Genomic DNA, 14,606 nt, shown 5'->3' on the forward strand with positions numbered 1-14,606 from the left:
GCCTTGATAACAACTTTGCACACTCTTGGCATTCTCTCAACCAGCTTCACCTGGAATGCTTTTCCAACAGTCTTGAAGGAGTTCCCACATATGCTAAGCAGTTGTTGGCTGCTTTTCCTTGCTTGTGTTTCTTGGCCCAAGCAAGTCTCTTCTTCTTTTTGGTGTCCTTTAGTAGTGGTTTCTTTGCAGCAATTAGACCATAAAGGCCTAATTCAAGCAGTCTCCTCTGAACAGTTGATGTTGAGATGTGTCTGTTACTTTAACTCTGTGAAGCATTTATTTGGGCTGCAATCTGAGGCTGGTAACTTTAATGAACTTATCCTCTGCAGCAGAGGKAACTCTGGTTCTTCCTTTCCTGTGGCAGTCCTCATGAGAGCCAGTTTCATCATAGCGCTTGATGGGTTTTGCGACTGCACTTGAAGAAACTTTCAAAGTTCTTGAAATTTTCCGATTTGACTGACCTTCAGGTCTTAAAGTAATGATGGACTGTCGTTTCTCTTTGCTTATTTGAGCTGTTCTTGCCATAATATGAACTTGGTATTTTACCAAATAGAGCTATCTTCTGTATACCACCCCTACCTTGTCATGTATATACCGTATTCTATACTATCTATTGCATCTTAGCCTATGCCRCTCTGACATTGCTCATCCATATATTTATTTGTTCCTATTCCATTCCTTTACTTAGATTTGTGTGTATTGGGTATCTGTTGTGGAATTGTTAGATATTACTTGTTAGACATTGCTGCACTGTGTCACGGCTGTTGAAAGGAGWGGACCAAGGTGCAGCGAGGTGAGCGTACATTTTCTTTTTATTCATAAAAATTACACCGACCAAAACAATAAACACTACAAAACCAAACCGTGAAACTATAGGCTATGTGCCCTAATCAAAGTCAACTTCCCAACAAAGACAGGTGGAAAAAAGGGMTACCTAAGTATGGTTCTCAATCAGAGACAACGATAGACAGCTGCCTCTGATTGAGAACCACACCCGGCCAAAYACAAAGAAATAGAAAACWTAGAAATAAAGAAACTAGAATGCCCACCCTAGTCACACCCTGGCCTAACCAAAATAGAGAATAAAAACCTCTCTATGCCCAGGGCGTGACACACTGTCATAACTAGAAGCACAAGCATTTCACTACACTCACAATAACATCTGCTAATCACTTGTATGTCACTAATTACATTTGATTTGATTTGATTTGATTTGACAATACAACTGATTGGCTCAAACGCATTAAGGAAAGAAATTACGCAAATGAAATCTTAACAAGGTACACCTGTTAATTGAAATGCATTCCAGGTGACTACCTCATGAAGCTGGTTGAGAGAATGCCAAGAGTGTGCAAAGCTGTCATCAAGGCAAAGGGAGGCTACTTTGAAGAATCTCAAATATAAAATATGAGTATATTTAAATATAATATAAATATATGTATTGATTACTACAGTACATGACTACATATGTGTTATTCTACAATGTAGAAAATAGTCAAAATAAAGAAAAAACCCTTGATTGAATAGGTGTGTCCTGTATATTTTCAAAGAAGAGTGGATCATCATTATTTGGACCGTATAGGTTAATGAGCCATATCTGTTTATGGTCCAATAACATATTTWAAATCATCCATCTACCTTGAGGATCTGTTTGGACAATTTGCACATTCGGATCAAAATTACTATTAATTAATATCATCACCCATTTTTTATTTCTTTGCCCATGGGAGAAGTATATTCCCTCCCAGTCCTTTTTCCACACAACTTCATCTAAAATTGTTGAATGAGTTTCCTGTAAAAAATAGATATTATATTCCTTCTCTTTTAGCCAGGTAAACACTGATAGTCTTTTCTTATTATCTGCTAAGCCACTACAATTATAACTAGCTATACYTATTTCACCATTTACCATAATGAGACACAAGTTTCAAATGAATTTATCATAATATATGTTTGTAAACTTATCATTAAAAAGTACCATGGTGAAGCAGATCAACAGCCAAAAGCATTTCCATCGCCCTCACCCCAATTTGCATTATATACAGTATAGCTAATAAAATATATATWAAAAATCCTGCTTATCTTAATTTTCATAATTAACAACTAATATTTGTAATAATTTAGGTGGTTCATGCAAAGGATTGTTACCTCTAACCAGGATTGCCATTACAAAAATTACATTTTTAGCAAACAATTATTGTAATTCATCCTATATTGTCCTTAACATCTTTACTCCCTAGCAACAGTTGTGGGATACACACACACACACACACACACACACACACACACACACACACACACACACACACCACACACACACACACACACAACCACACACACTCAAACCCCTTTCCCCCACAAACAAACATAAACTCAGATGCTCAACAGTAGTTCCAACCCAGAGCTCAACTCAAGAAAGGTCTTGATTTACGAATGCATATACAGTTGCAGCTGTTTGAGACGAAAGGCAAAACTGAGCAAAAAAGTCAAAAAATTGGTAGGATTTGATTAACCATTTTCAGGTCCTAGATGATAGAGGTCAGATATATCCCGTTCCCCTGAAACACCCACACATGGTCCCCCGTTGTTACCATATTCCCAAGTATCTCTGTGCAGTCAGACCTTTGATTATTTTGTGCCACCAGGGCCACAATAATATGCCCCCTCTACGAGTGTGACCCCCTCCCCATGGGTTACTGCAGCTAGTGTTGCCAGCACTACCTGGTTGGGGGCACCCCGCCGGCTAGGTACAAGGTCGTCAAGGTTCTCATTAGCAGMTTTGAGAATTTCCTTATATTATGCTCTCCCATCAGGGGGCTCTGGCTTTGCAGGACCAACCCTGCCAGGCAGGCTCAGATTCTTGAGGGGGCGGTGCTGCTCTAGAAGGTCTCTGACCACATTCATCTTTCTGATTTGGCTGCATATAGGCTACTTACAGTAGGCCCATAAACAGATAAGGACTTCTCCTTAGTGTATGGGTTGCTCAGGTGGGTGTCTAGGGTATAGGGTTGGGGAGCGTTCCATCATGATAGGAAAATAAATAAATAAACTATATTTATCATTTATTTTCAAATGTATATCCCATATCTGCACAAAAAAGCTCTCACTCACAACCCCTGCTCACAAACACCCATGGGCTCTGGGATTTGCAACCGCTATCCTTTTTCACTCACTTAACTCCACACTTTTCCAAACACAAAAACACACACCCCACCTTCCATCACAATACATCTGTACATACCCACATACTGAGCCTTCTATGTCCTCTCTGTTTTATCTCTACCATGTTGATTGAGTACTTTTGTGTTCCAGTTCCTTATATTTGAAGATGTATTACTTCGTTAATTATCCTTTCTTCTAATGCTGTTTTATCAATTTATGAAATACTATAAATGGAGAGTCTAATATTAACTATTTTACAACGTTCCCTATCTAGAATGGTATAGTGTAGTTGTAGTTTATTTCTTTAACAATAGTTTTTTTATTACAATCCCTAACATGGCTAGTATTGGCTTTTCCATTATTCGACTCCTCTATGGGAACTTTGTAATATTTAGAATAGCCATTGAGTCATCTTTGTGTCTCGGAACATTTGTATCAATATACAGTTTATTGACTATGAGAGCCTCACGTTTCCCTTTTATTCTATTCTCCTTGAAGATTGGGAACAAAACTTTGCGCCATTCTTCAATTTCCTTCGGGAACTGATCATTCATGCCTATTTYTGTGTTAGCACGTCTTTAACCATTATTTTATCTTTAAATAGCAAATTTGGCAACGATTSGGCGCTCATATCTCAGTCCTCTCTGTCCAAAACGGTGTACACATTCTAGTTGGATTTTGTCAACAGCTTTGCGTGGGATCTGAAACGCTGTAAGGAGGAACTCCCTCACTACACCCTCAGGAACTTCTCCTTCTTTCTCTTGGATACCAGTAAGTACCAGATGTTCTCTCCTAGATCTAGTCTGCATGTCAATTAAGGCTCTCAGAAAGATGTTCTCCTTTTKAAGTTTATTTACATCAGTTTCAATCTTATTGACTGTCCCTTTTAGCTCGTTTGTTTCTTTCTCCGTTGTCACAGCTTTTTCGTCACTCATCTCGAGGCTCGCCTCCAACTCCTTTATATCTTCACTAACTAATTCAAGTATGCCCAGTTTGTCATTTATCAATTTTAACAGATCAGTTTTCCACCCTTACCATTCCTGTTGGTGAAAAGCTTAAATYGTCTGTGTCCGTCAAGGAGTCGCGTTTTCTTTTGGAGATTGGTTCTCCATCATGTTTGGGTGTTGCTTGTTTTTGTAATAGTTGTCGATAAATTTCTCTACCCTTATGATTTGTTTTGTGTTGTTACCCAGGTTATTACCTACCAGTATGTGAAGTACAAATATTTAGTCTAACTTACAGATATTGAATATTATGTTTTTATATTGAGGTGAACTGCACTGCTGTGTTCAGTCTGCCATCTTGTTCCTCTTATTCCTTAACTTAATCTACTAACAAATCTGGGAATTATCTTGATCCAGTGAGCACCCCACTCCTCCTCCCATCCGTCCTCAGCTTTAGAGAGGACTACAGCTGGACTCCACAGTCACACTACAGTCTGTGCTATTACTACACCTGCTCTGGTTCCTTTACCCACACTCACAGACTCTCTCTCTCTCTCTCTCTCTCTCTACCCCTCTCTCCCGCTCTCTCTTTCTCTCCCTCCCTCCCCACAAACAGGGCTCCGAATCATACTGTATATAATCATACTGCTCACATTCTGGTCCGGTCAAATACAATTTTGGGATTCCAGGAAAGCTGCAGTAAAAGATTCATCGCAGATCAGCCAGATCAGGAGCCCGGCAGTGCGGAACTCTAGTGGCGAAATGAGCTTTAAATGTGAGCATCTGCCATGTCTGTCTGACACTCGTCAGTTCCTCCCTTCATCTCTCTCGCGCTGTCTTTCTCTCTCTCTCTGTCCTCTCTTTCTCTCTGTCCTCTCTCTCTCTTTGTCCTCTCTCTCTCTGTCCTCGCTCTCTCTCAGTGTTCTCTCTCTCTCTGTCCTCTCTCTCTTTGTCTCTCTTCCGTCTTTCCCTCTGTGAGCCTTTTCTTCCCCCCTGTCTGTCAGGCTCATTTGAGTATCCCTCCATCTTTCAATCACTCAATATCTCTGGAATTCCACTGCATGTCTGTGTCTGATGGAACGTCTAAGCCTCCTCAGGCAAATGGCCAGATAGTGGGCTCTCTCTCTTTCCCTCTCGTTCATTGCAGTGGACCCTTTCGTTTTCCCTCTTTTAGTCATCACCAGTTTTACACCTACAGTGCCTTCAGAAARTATTCACATCCCTTGAGTTTTTCCACATTTTGTTGTGTTACAGCCTGAATTTAAAATGGATTAAATATKTTTTGTCACTGGCCTACACACAATACCCCATAATGTCAAAGTGGAATTATGTTTTTCAAAATGTTTACAAATTAAGAAAAAATGTAAGCTAAAATGTCTTGAGTCAATAAATATTCAGCCCCTTTGTTATGGCAAGCCTAACTAAGCTCAGGAGTAAACATTTGCTTAACAAGTCACATAATAAGTTGCATGGACTTACTCTGTGTGCAATTATAGTGTTTATCATGATTTTTKAATTACTACCTCATCTCTGAACCCCACATGTACAATTATCTGTCMGGTCATTCAGTCGAGCAGGGAATTTCAAACACAGATTCAACCACAAAGACCAGAGAGGCTTTCCAATGCCTCGCAAAGAAGGGCACCTATTGATAGATGGGTTAAAAAAAGCAGACATTGAATATCCCTTTCAGAATGGTAAAGTTATTCATTACACTTTGGATGGTGTATCAATTTACCCAGTCACTACAAAGATACAAGCATCCATAAAACAGTTAAAGAGTTTAATGACTGTGATAGGAGAAAACTGAGGATGGATCAACAACATTGTAGTCAGTCCACAATACTAACCTAATTGACAGAGGGAAAAGAAGGAAGCCCGTACATAATTTGTTTTTCTTCAAAAACATGCATCCGGTTTGCAACAAGGCACTAAAATAATACTGTAACAAAATGTTTCAAAGCAATTCACTTTTTGTCCTGAATACAAAGTGTTGTGTTTGGGGGAAATACAATACAACATATTACTGAATACCACTTTCCATATTTTAAAGCATAGTGGTAGCTGCATCACGTTATGGGTATGCTTGTAATCGTTAAGGACTGGGCAGTTTTTCAGGATAAAAAAKAAACGGAATGGTGCTAAGCACAGGCAAAATCCTAGAGGAAAACCTGGTTCAGTCTGCTTTCCACCAGACACTGGTAGATGAATTTACCTTTCAGCAGGACAATAACCAATAACAYGAGACCAAATCTACACTGGAGTTGCTTAACAAGAAGACAGTGAATGTTCCTGAGTGGCCGAGTTAAAGTTTTGACTTAAATCTACTTGAAAATATATGGCACGGACTTAAATTGGTTGTCTAACAATGATCAATAACCAATGTGATAGGTCTTGAAGAATTTTGAAAAGAATAATGGGCAAATGTTGCACAATACAAGTGTGGAAAGCCTTTAGAGAGTGTGAACACTTATGTAAATGAGATATTAATGTATTTAATTTTCAATACATTTGCAGAAGATTTTAAAAACATGTTTTCTCTTTGTCATGATGGGGTATTATGTGTAAATAGGTGAGAAAAATATATATTTAATCAATTTTGAAATTAGGCTGTGACACAACAAAATGTGGAATAAGTCAAGGAGTATGAAAAGTTTCTGAAGGCACAACACTATCCACGCCTGTGTCGCTGTTTGCATCCTACTCATTGATATCTTGAAATGGATGTCAAAATGAATGAGAGGGTTCCTACAATGCTGCTGAAACATGTGTTTTTCATTCATGTATTTTCAGCTGCTCAATATAGAGAGGGTTCATTAGGTCCATCGACTCCACTGTAACTGTCCTTTCTTAGGTGGATGGTAGCATTAGCAAAGAAAAAACTGAATTCTGTGACATTCAGGTTCGKTGGGAATGTGTACTTTACTAATGCATTGGCCACCTTAGTAGGAAGAGAAAGATTTAGGCTGTGTGTTCTAATCCACAACCACTATGAGTTGCTATAGATTATCTTGTTGCTATAATCACTAAACATTGGAGGAGTTTAGGGACTTTGGGTAAGGATGATGATACTTTTTCTTCCATTTTACCTTTATTTAACTAGGAAAGTCAGTTAAGAACAAATTCTTATTTACAATGACAGCCTAGGAACAGTGGGTTAACTGCCTTGTTCAGGGGCAGAAMRACAGATTTTTACATTGTCAATGCAGGGATTTGATTTAGCAACCTTTCGGTAACTGGCCCAAAGCTCTAACCACTAGGCTACTTAATGCTTTTAAGTTTTGTTTTGAACAATATTGTAGGATACATTGGTACCTATAGCACCCTCTAATAATATAGACACACACAGACAAAAAGCAGACAAAGATAGGTCTGTGAATTGTGTACTGTACGCTTTCATTACAAAAACAACTATTTCATAATGTTATGCCTGACTTTAAAAAAAAAAAATAAAGCTATGCAAACATGCTTTTGTAAAGACAGTTACGAACAAAACAAGATGTTTTATGTCATGTGACACACACATATATATCTACATGGAGATTGATTTTCATATATAAATATGATCAAATCCGGACATATGCATGCACATTTATAGTATAATACCAATATGTATGTAAACTTCCACAATAGCATAAAATCATCAAACAAACACACAAGCGAGTAAGAAGCAGTTTGCCATCTTGATGCCAGTCAATTTAGGTATTGCACTGGAAGTTGATGTTAAATTCAACTGACCAGAAATTAAATGAAAATGACCACAAATCAGACACATATTACTGCACATGCACACTCATAGGAACATACAGTTGAAGTCGGAAGTTTASATACACCTTAGCGAAATACATTTAAACTCCGTTTTTCACAATTCCTGACATTTAATCTGAGTACAAATTCCCTGTCTTAGGTCAGWTAGGATCACCACTTTATTTTAAGAATGTGAAATGTCAGAATAATAGTAGAGAAAATGATTTATTTCAGCTTTTATTTCTTTCATCACATTCCCAGTGGGTCAGAAGTTTACATACACTCAATTAATATTTGGTAGCATTGCCTTTAAATTGTTTAACTTGGGTCAATCGTTTCAGATAGCCTTCCACAAGCTTCCCACGATAAGTTGGGTGATTTTTGGCCCATTCCTCCTGACAGAGCTGGTGTAACTGAGTCAGGTGTGTAGGCCTCMTTGCTCGCACACGCTTTTTCAGTTCTGCCAACAAATTTTCGATGGGATTGAGGTCAGGGCTTTGTCATGACCACTCCAATACCTTGACTTTGTTGTCCTTAAGCCATTTTGCCACAACTTTGGAAGTATGCTTGAGGTCATTGTTCATTTGGAAGACCCATTTGCGACCAAGCTTTAAATTCCTGACTGATGTCTTGAGATGTTGCTTCAATATATCCACATAATGATGCCATCTATTTTGTGAAGTGCACCGGTCCCTCCTGCAGCAAAGCACCTCCACAACATGATGCTGCCACCCCTGTGCTTCACGGTTGGGATGGTGTTCTTCAGCTTGCAAGCCTCCCCCTTTTTCCTCCAAACATAACGATGTTATTGTGGCCAAACAGTTCTATTTTTGTTTCATTAGACCAGAGGACATTTCTCCAAAAAGTATGATCYTTGTCCCCATGTGCAGTTGCAAACCATAGTCTGGCTTTTTAATGGTGGTTTTGGAGCAGTGGCTTCTTCCTTGCTGAGCGGCTTTTCAGGTTATGTCGATATAGGATTTGTTTTACTGTGGATATAGATACTTTTGTACCTGTTTCCTCCAGCATCTTCACAAGGTAATTTGCTGTTGTTCTGGGATTGATTTGCACTTTTTGCACCAAAGTATGTTCATCTCTAGGAGACAGAACGCGTATCCTTCCTGAGCGGTATGACGGCTGTGTGGTCCCATGGTGTTTATACTTGCGTAMWATTGTTTGTACAGATGAATGTGGTACCTTCAGGCATTTGGAAATTGCTCCCAAGGATGAACCAGAMTTGTGGAGGTCTACAATTTTATTCCTGAGGTCATGGCTGATTTCTTTTGATTTTCCCATGATGTCAAGCAAAGAGGCACTGAGTTTGAAGGTAGGCCTTGAAGTACATCCACAGGTACACCTCAAATTGACTCAAATGATGTCAATTAGCCTATCAGAAGCTTCTAAAGCCATGACATCTTTTTTCTGGAATTTTCCAAGCTGTTTAAAGGCACAGTTAACTTAGTGTATGTAAACTTCTGACCCACTGCAATTGTGATGCACTGAATTATAAGTGAAATAATCTGTCTGTAAACAATTGTTGGAAAAAATGACTTGTGTCATGCACAAAGTAGATGTCCTAACCGACTTGCCAAAACTATAGTTTGTTAACAAGAAATTTGTGGAGTGGTTGAAAAACGAGTTTTAATGACTCCAACCTAAGTGTATGTAAACTTCCGACTTCAACTGTACATACAATTGGAACTTGTGACAGGACATGGAATTGGATTCAGTCACATAAATTGTTAGCCTCCAGACATGTGTAGACATCATTGTACATGTGGAGTTTCTTATCATGTGGAGCTTCTTATCTTTTCATTTTTATCAAAGCTTCCTTCCCCAAGCTAAAACTCCTCACTACACCCTGGTATTCAAATAAAATTGATTATACCTTTTGGCATAGAATATGCTTGTATAGAAAAGCTCCACATGACAAATGGCTGCAGTCACAGTCACACAAATAACTTACAGATAGTGTATATTGGAATCCCCCACCCAACCAAACTCCCTCCTGTAATTTAGTAGGCCTACATTCTGTGTTCATTTGTCAGTCTGCAATACAAATATTTTAGCCTGAAAGGTGTATCTGAGTGAGTACTCGTCCCGTCTCAGCGTATCCAGCACTAAAATGTTACACACGCCACGCCACGCCCCCACGCCTCTGTTTGTCCAATTTAACGACCAGCTTGATAGATGCATTCTGTACATGTGGCATATGCATTCTCACGCTGTCATTGAATGTGTTTGAGACGAAATGATATTAGCTAAAGCACTGATATCGAAATAGCTTCATGAACTCAAAACAAATKATCATCCCAGCCAGACGAGCACACCCCCAACCCCAACACCCCAAAGACGCGCGCATGATAAACCCATTCACCTGACTACGCGCACAGACGCGGTGCGTAGGCCTAATGTCTACACATTTATTCACATAAACAACAGAAAMAATGTCATTATTATGAATTCCAACGACGCTGTCGATATGTTTACGCGATGACCACGTCTGATAAGAGGTTTTCTGACAAAGCCATCSGTTAAAATATGATTAGAAAGATACCGTGCATGGGCTCCATCATCACAAGTCAGCTGCTGGACTTTTTGTTTTTCTGTGAAATATTTACGAGCACTAGTCACGTCACGACTGAAGTTAAACGCACAGTACTAAAACCCGSGATACGTTATCTTTATAGTTCTATCGCCAATAAAGCAGACATGCTGACTAGAGTTTCTGTGGGAAATGGCATATCATACAAACACACGATATATCATCTACTAGGCCTACTTGTGCTACAGCAGAAATTGCATACATGTCAATTATTGTGGRAAAACACCTTACACCGACCTCTATCTCCTATTTACATTGACTTCACATGCAATATTACAGTAAGGTAGGCTATATGCAATAATATATTTAAGGGATCTGATTTCATCTATGGTGTTTGGGGCAACATTTTCTGTTTTCCTATAACATGTTATGGGAAATGAAGGTAAAGGCATTACCTTATAGAAATACTGATGTATGGCTTGGCGCAGGGGTAACTGCCGATATCCAGTAGTAAAATCAGACAACAACAAAACCACGCCGGGATGTTGATGATGACATTGCCGTCTTCGTGGAAGAACGGTAGAAAAAACACTTTTGCAGATGTGTCAAGAAATACTGAAAGATMTAATAAATAAATGGGGCGGATCTGAGAGGATTGTCGGTTCTTGTTTACATGAACAGCGTTTCCCTCTTTCCACCGATTAAACCGGCACTATACCCTAAGAARTCTGATTGAAATCCATGGTGCAGTTCATTGCGACGTTATAAAATGTTCCTCTCCAAAAAACAGAGGGATAAACCCCATTCACAAATAAAATAATGTAATGCTATTAAATTATGCGCCTTTTCGGAACCATCAGATGAAACATGGATGGCTTAGGCTAAAAATAACACCAGCACAAATAAACACAGACATTTCGGTTCAAGCAGTGCGCTACCAGATATTTGCATTTATATTCATATGCATAGCTGTCCAGAAGAGGCCATTGGTTGATAAAAAAAACGGATGCAACGAGGCAGGTTTATGAAGATTATATAATGCGCGTCTCGTTCAACCCGATGTGACGTCGTTTTTTTCGATGGTCGAGTCGACATATCTGCCCGCCTGACCGAGTAGCCTACGAATTTTCTATACGTCGTTTTTTTCTAAATTTATATGTCTGCCCTTTTCTCCACCTCTATCAAYTGACTCGGCTCCAGTAGGCTATTTACAATTTCGTCTGCGGACTCGTTGCAGACGTAAGCAGACTGACAGCGTGTGCATTCCTAAACGCACATCCCCAATAGCAGCCCATCTTCACCTTCGAAACTGACAGACATAGGCTACAACATTACATTCACACATAAAATAACACACGGCTTGCGAAAAGCACATTGTGCACGGGTTGACATGACACACATTCACACCAAACTCATTGAACTTCAACAGACAGGGTCCAAAAAAATCTTCAGAAATACATTAAACCATTTCAGGACTTGTATCAACTTTGCCGACTAGCCAGTTATAGCCTACTTATGAACAGTTTATTACAGGTATTAACCCTGTCACTTCATTAGGCTAGTCCTATTTCCCATCTTGAGGTCTGTATTTTCAATATTGTGAAMTGTAAACTGAATTGGGATTGAGTTAAATTGGGATTTTGTCGGCGGTGGAAGTGTCCCAAAACTGTTTAACATTCCACTATGATCTTTTTGAAACAGATAGCCAGTCTATTCAATTWCCACTCTATAACAGTTGCCTATTTAGCCTAAAGTTCTCTAATGCTTACTTTCATGTTGGTATTCCTTCAATCCCGCCTAGTTTCTCCTCTCCATCCCATCACTCTCCTCTTAATCTATAAATAGAAGCACCTTTGAAAATGGCTGCACCATCATCACTGTCTTATATGACAGGTTGGCATGTGAGAAGGGAAATATGTAGAAGATGTATTCTCAGAAGCTGAACACTGTCAGGGTGTAACGGGATACCAAAGAGTCTGAGAGCAGTTTTGCAGTTATGTTCTATTTATTTCCTACAAGTTCGCAATTCTAAAGTTCAGGGGGGACTGGAAAGGGGAATGGAAACAATAGCAAAGTATGTAATCTGTCAGCAGGCTTTCCGCCTGCAATTAGAGGTGTTTGGAATGTTCACTCAGGATATGAGCTGCCTGGGTGCGGCGCTGTTCAGCGGCTGTGGTGCTGAATCTAGATGGTCTTCTCTTTACTTCGCTTTTCGCCTTTGCGGTATTGTCCATAGTGCTGAACTACCGTGCTCATGAGCGCAGCGCTGTTCAGTGRCAATGGTGCTGAATCAGCTGTCAGTCTTCTGTTTAGGCTAGCCTACTTCATGCTGGTCGCGGTACTGTCCACGGTGCTAAAAGGTGTGTGGACCTGAGCGCATTGCTGTTCAGTTGAACAGTGGTGCTAACGTTTCTGTTTACTTTGAGCTGAACTCGTAACTGCCCATGTTGCTAAAAGTTTGTGAGGCGGTGAGGCATATCAATGGATTCCTGCAGGCTAGAGATATCTTCATTGTACTTGCRGCTTCTACAATGTCAGTTACAACGCAGGGAGGGGTCCAATGCTTGGGGTCTCAGTCATGCAGTCAACAGTCCCATACATTCTTTGTTACAGGTAGTATAAAAAGTTGTACATTACCTGGTTCCTTCTGAGTAGTGTTTGTACAAGTGTATTCGTTGTCTGTATGTAGTCATAGGCTCTCCGTGAGTATACAGTTAAAGTCGGAAGTTTACATACACTTAGGTTGGAGTCATTAAAACTCGTTTTTCAACCACTCCACAATTTGTTCGTTAACAAACTAAAGTTTTGGCAAGTCGGTTAGAACATCTACTTTGTGCATGACACAATTGTTTACAGACAGATTATTTCACTTATCATTCAGTGCATCACAATTGCAGTGGGTCAGAAGTTTACATACACTAAGTTGACTGTGCCTTTAAACAGCTTGGAAAATTCCAGAAAATGATGTCATGGCTTTAGAAGCTTTGATAGGCTAATTGACATATTTGAAGTCAATTGGGAGGTGTACCTGTGGATGTATTTCAAGGCCTACCTTCAAACTCAGTGCCTCTTTGCTTGACATCATGGGAATCAAAAGAAAACAGCCAAGACTTTTGAAAAAAAATTGTAGACCTCCACAAGTCTGGTTCATCCTTGGGAGCAATTTCCAAACGCCTGAAGGTACCACGTTCATCTGTACAACAATAGTACGCAAGTATAAACATCATGGACCACGCAGCCGTCATACCGCTCAGGAAGGAGAAGCATCTGTCTCTAGAGAGAACATACTTTGGTGCGAATCAATCCCAGAACAACAGTAAAGGACCTTGTGAAGATGCTGGAGGAAACAGGTAACAAAAGTATCTATATCCACAGTAAAACAATCCTTTATCGACTAACCTGAAAGGCCGCTAGGCAAAGAAGAAGCCATGCTCCAAAACCGCCATAAAAAAGCCAGACTACGGTTTGCAACGGCACATGGGGAAAAAGATCATACTTTTTGGAGAATGTCCTCTGGTCTGATGAAAAAAATAGAACTGTTTGGCCATAATGACCATCGTTATGTTTGGAGGAAAAAGGGGGAGCTGCAAGCAAAGAACACCATCCAACCGTGAAGCACGGGGGTGGCAGCATCATGTTGTGGGGGTGCTTTGCTGCAGGAGGGACTGGTGCACTTAATAAAATAGATGGCATCATGAGGAATGAAAATTTATGTGGATTTATTGAAGCAATATCTCAAGACATCAGTCAGGAAGTTAAAGCTTGGTCGCAAATGGGTCTTCCAAATGGACAATGACCCCAAGCATACTTCCAAAGTTGTGGCAAAATGGCTTAAGGACAACAAAGTCAAGGTATTGGAGTGGCCATCACAAAGCCCTGACCTCAATCCGATAGAAAATTTGTTGGCAGAACTGAAAAAGCGTGTGCGAGCAATGAGGCCTACAAAACTGATTCAGTTACACATCTCTGTCAGGAGGATGGGCCAAAATTCAGCCAACTTATTGTGGGAAGCTTATGGAAGGCTACCTGAAACATTTGACCCAAGTTAAACAATTTAAAGGAAATGCTACCAAAATACTAATTGAGTGTATGTAAACTTCTGACCCACTGGGAATGTGATGAAAGAAATAAAAGCTGAAATAAATAATTCTCTCTACTATTATTCTGACATTTCACATTCTTAAAATAAAGTGGTGATCCTAACTGAC

General features: G+C 39.7%; 1 protein-coding gene across 1 annotated transcript in view; it reads right to left on the reverse strand.

Moving 5' to 3' along the window:
• Positions 1 to 11,625, reverse strand: part of LOC111950533 (neuronal tyrosine-phosphorylated phosphoinositide-3-kinase adapter 1-like) — an 80,513-nt gene extending 68,888 nt beyond the window's left edge. The window contains exon 1 of the mRNA XM_070434279.1: positions 10,854 to 11,625. The gene's annotated coding sequence lies outside the window, so the exon portion shown is untranslated. The remainder of the gene's footprint in view (positions 1 to 10,853) is intronic.
• Between the last annotated feature and the right edge of the window lie 2,981 nt (positions 11,626 to 14,606).

This window comes from Salvelinus sp. IW2-2015, linkage group LG23, assembly GCF_002910315.2.
Source record: "Salvelinus sp. IW2-2015 linkage group LG23, ASM291031v2, whole genome shotgun sequence".
Lineage (NCBI taxonomy): Eukaryota > Metazoa > Chordata > Actinopteri > Salmoniformes > Salmonidae > Salvelinus > Salvelinus sp. IW2-2015.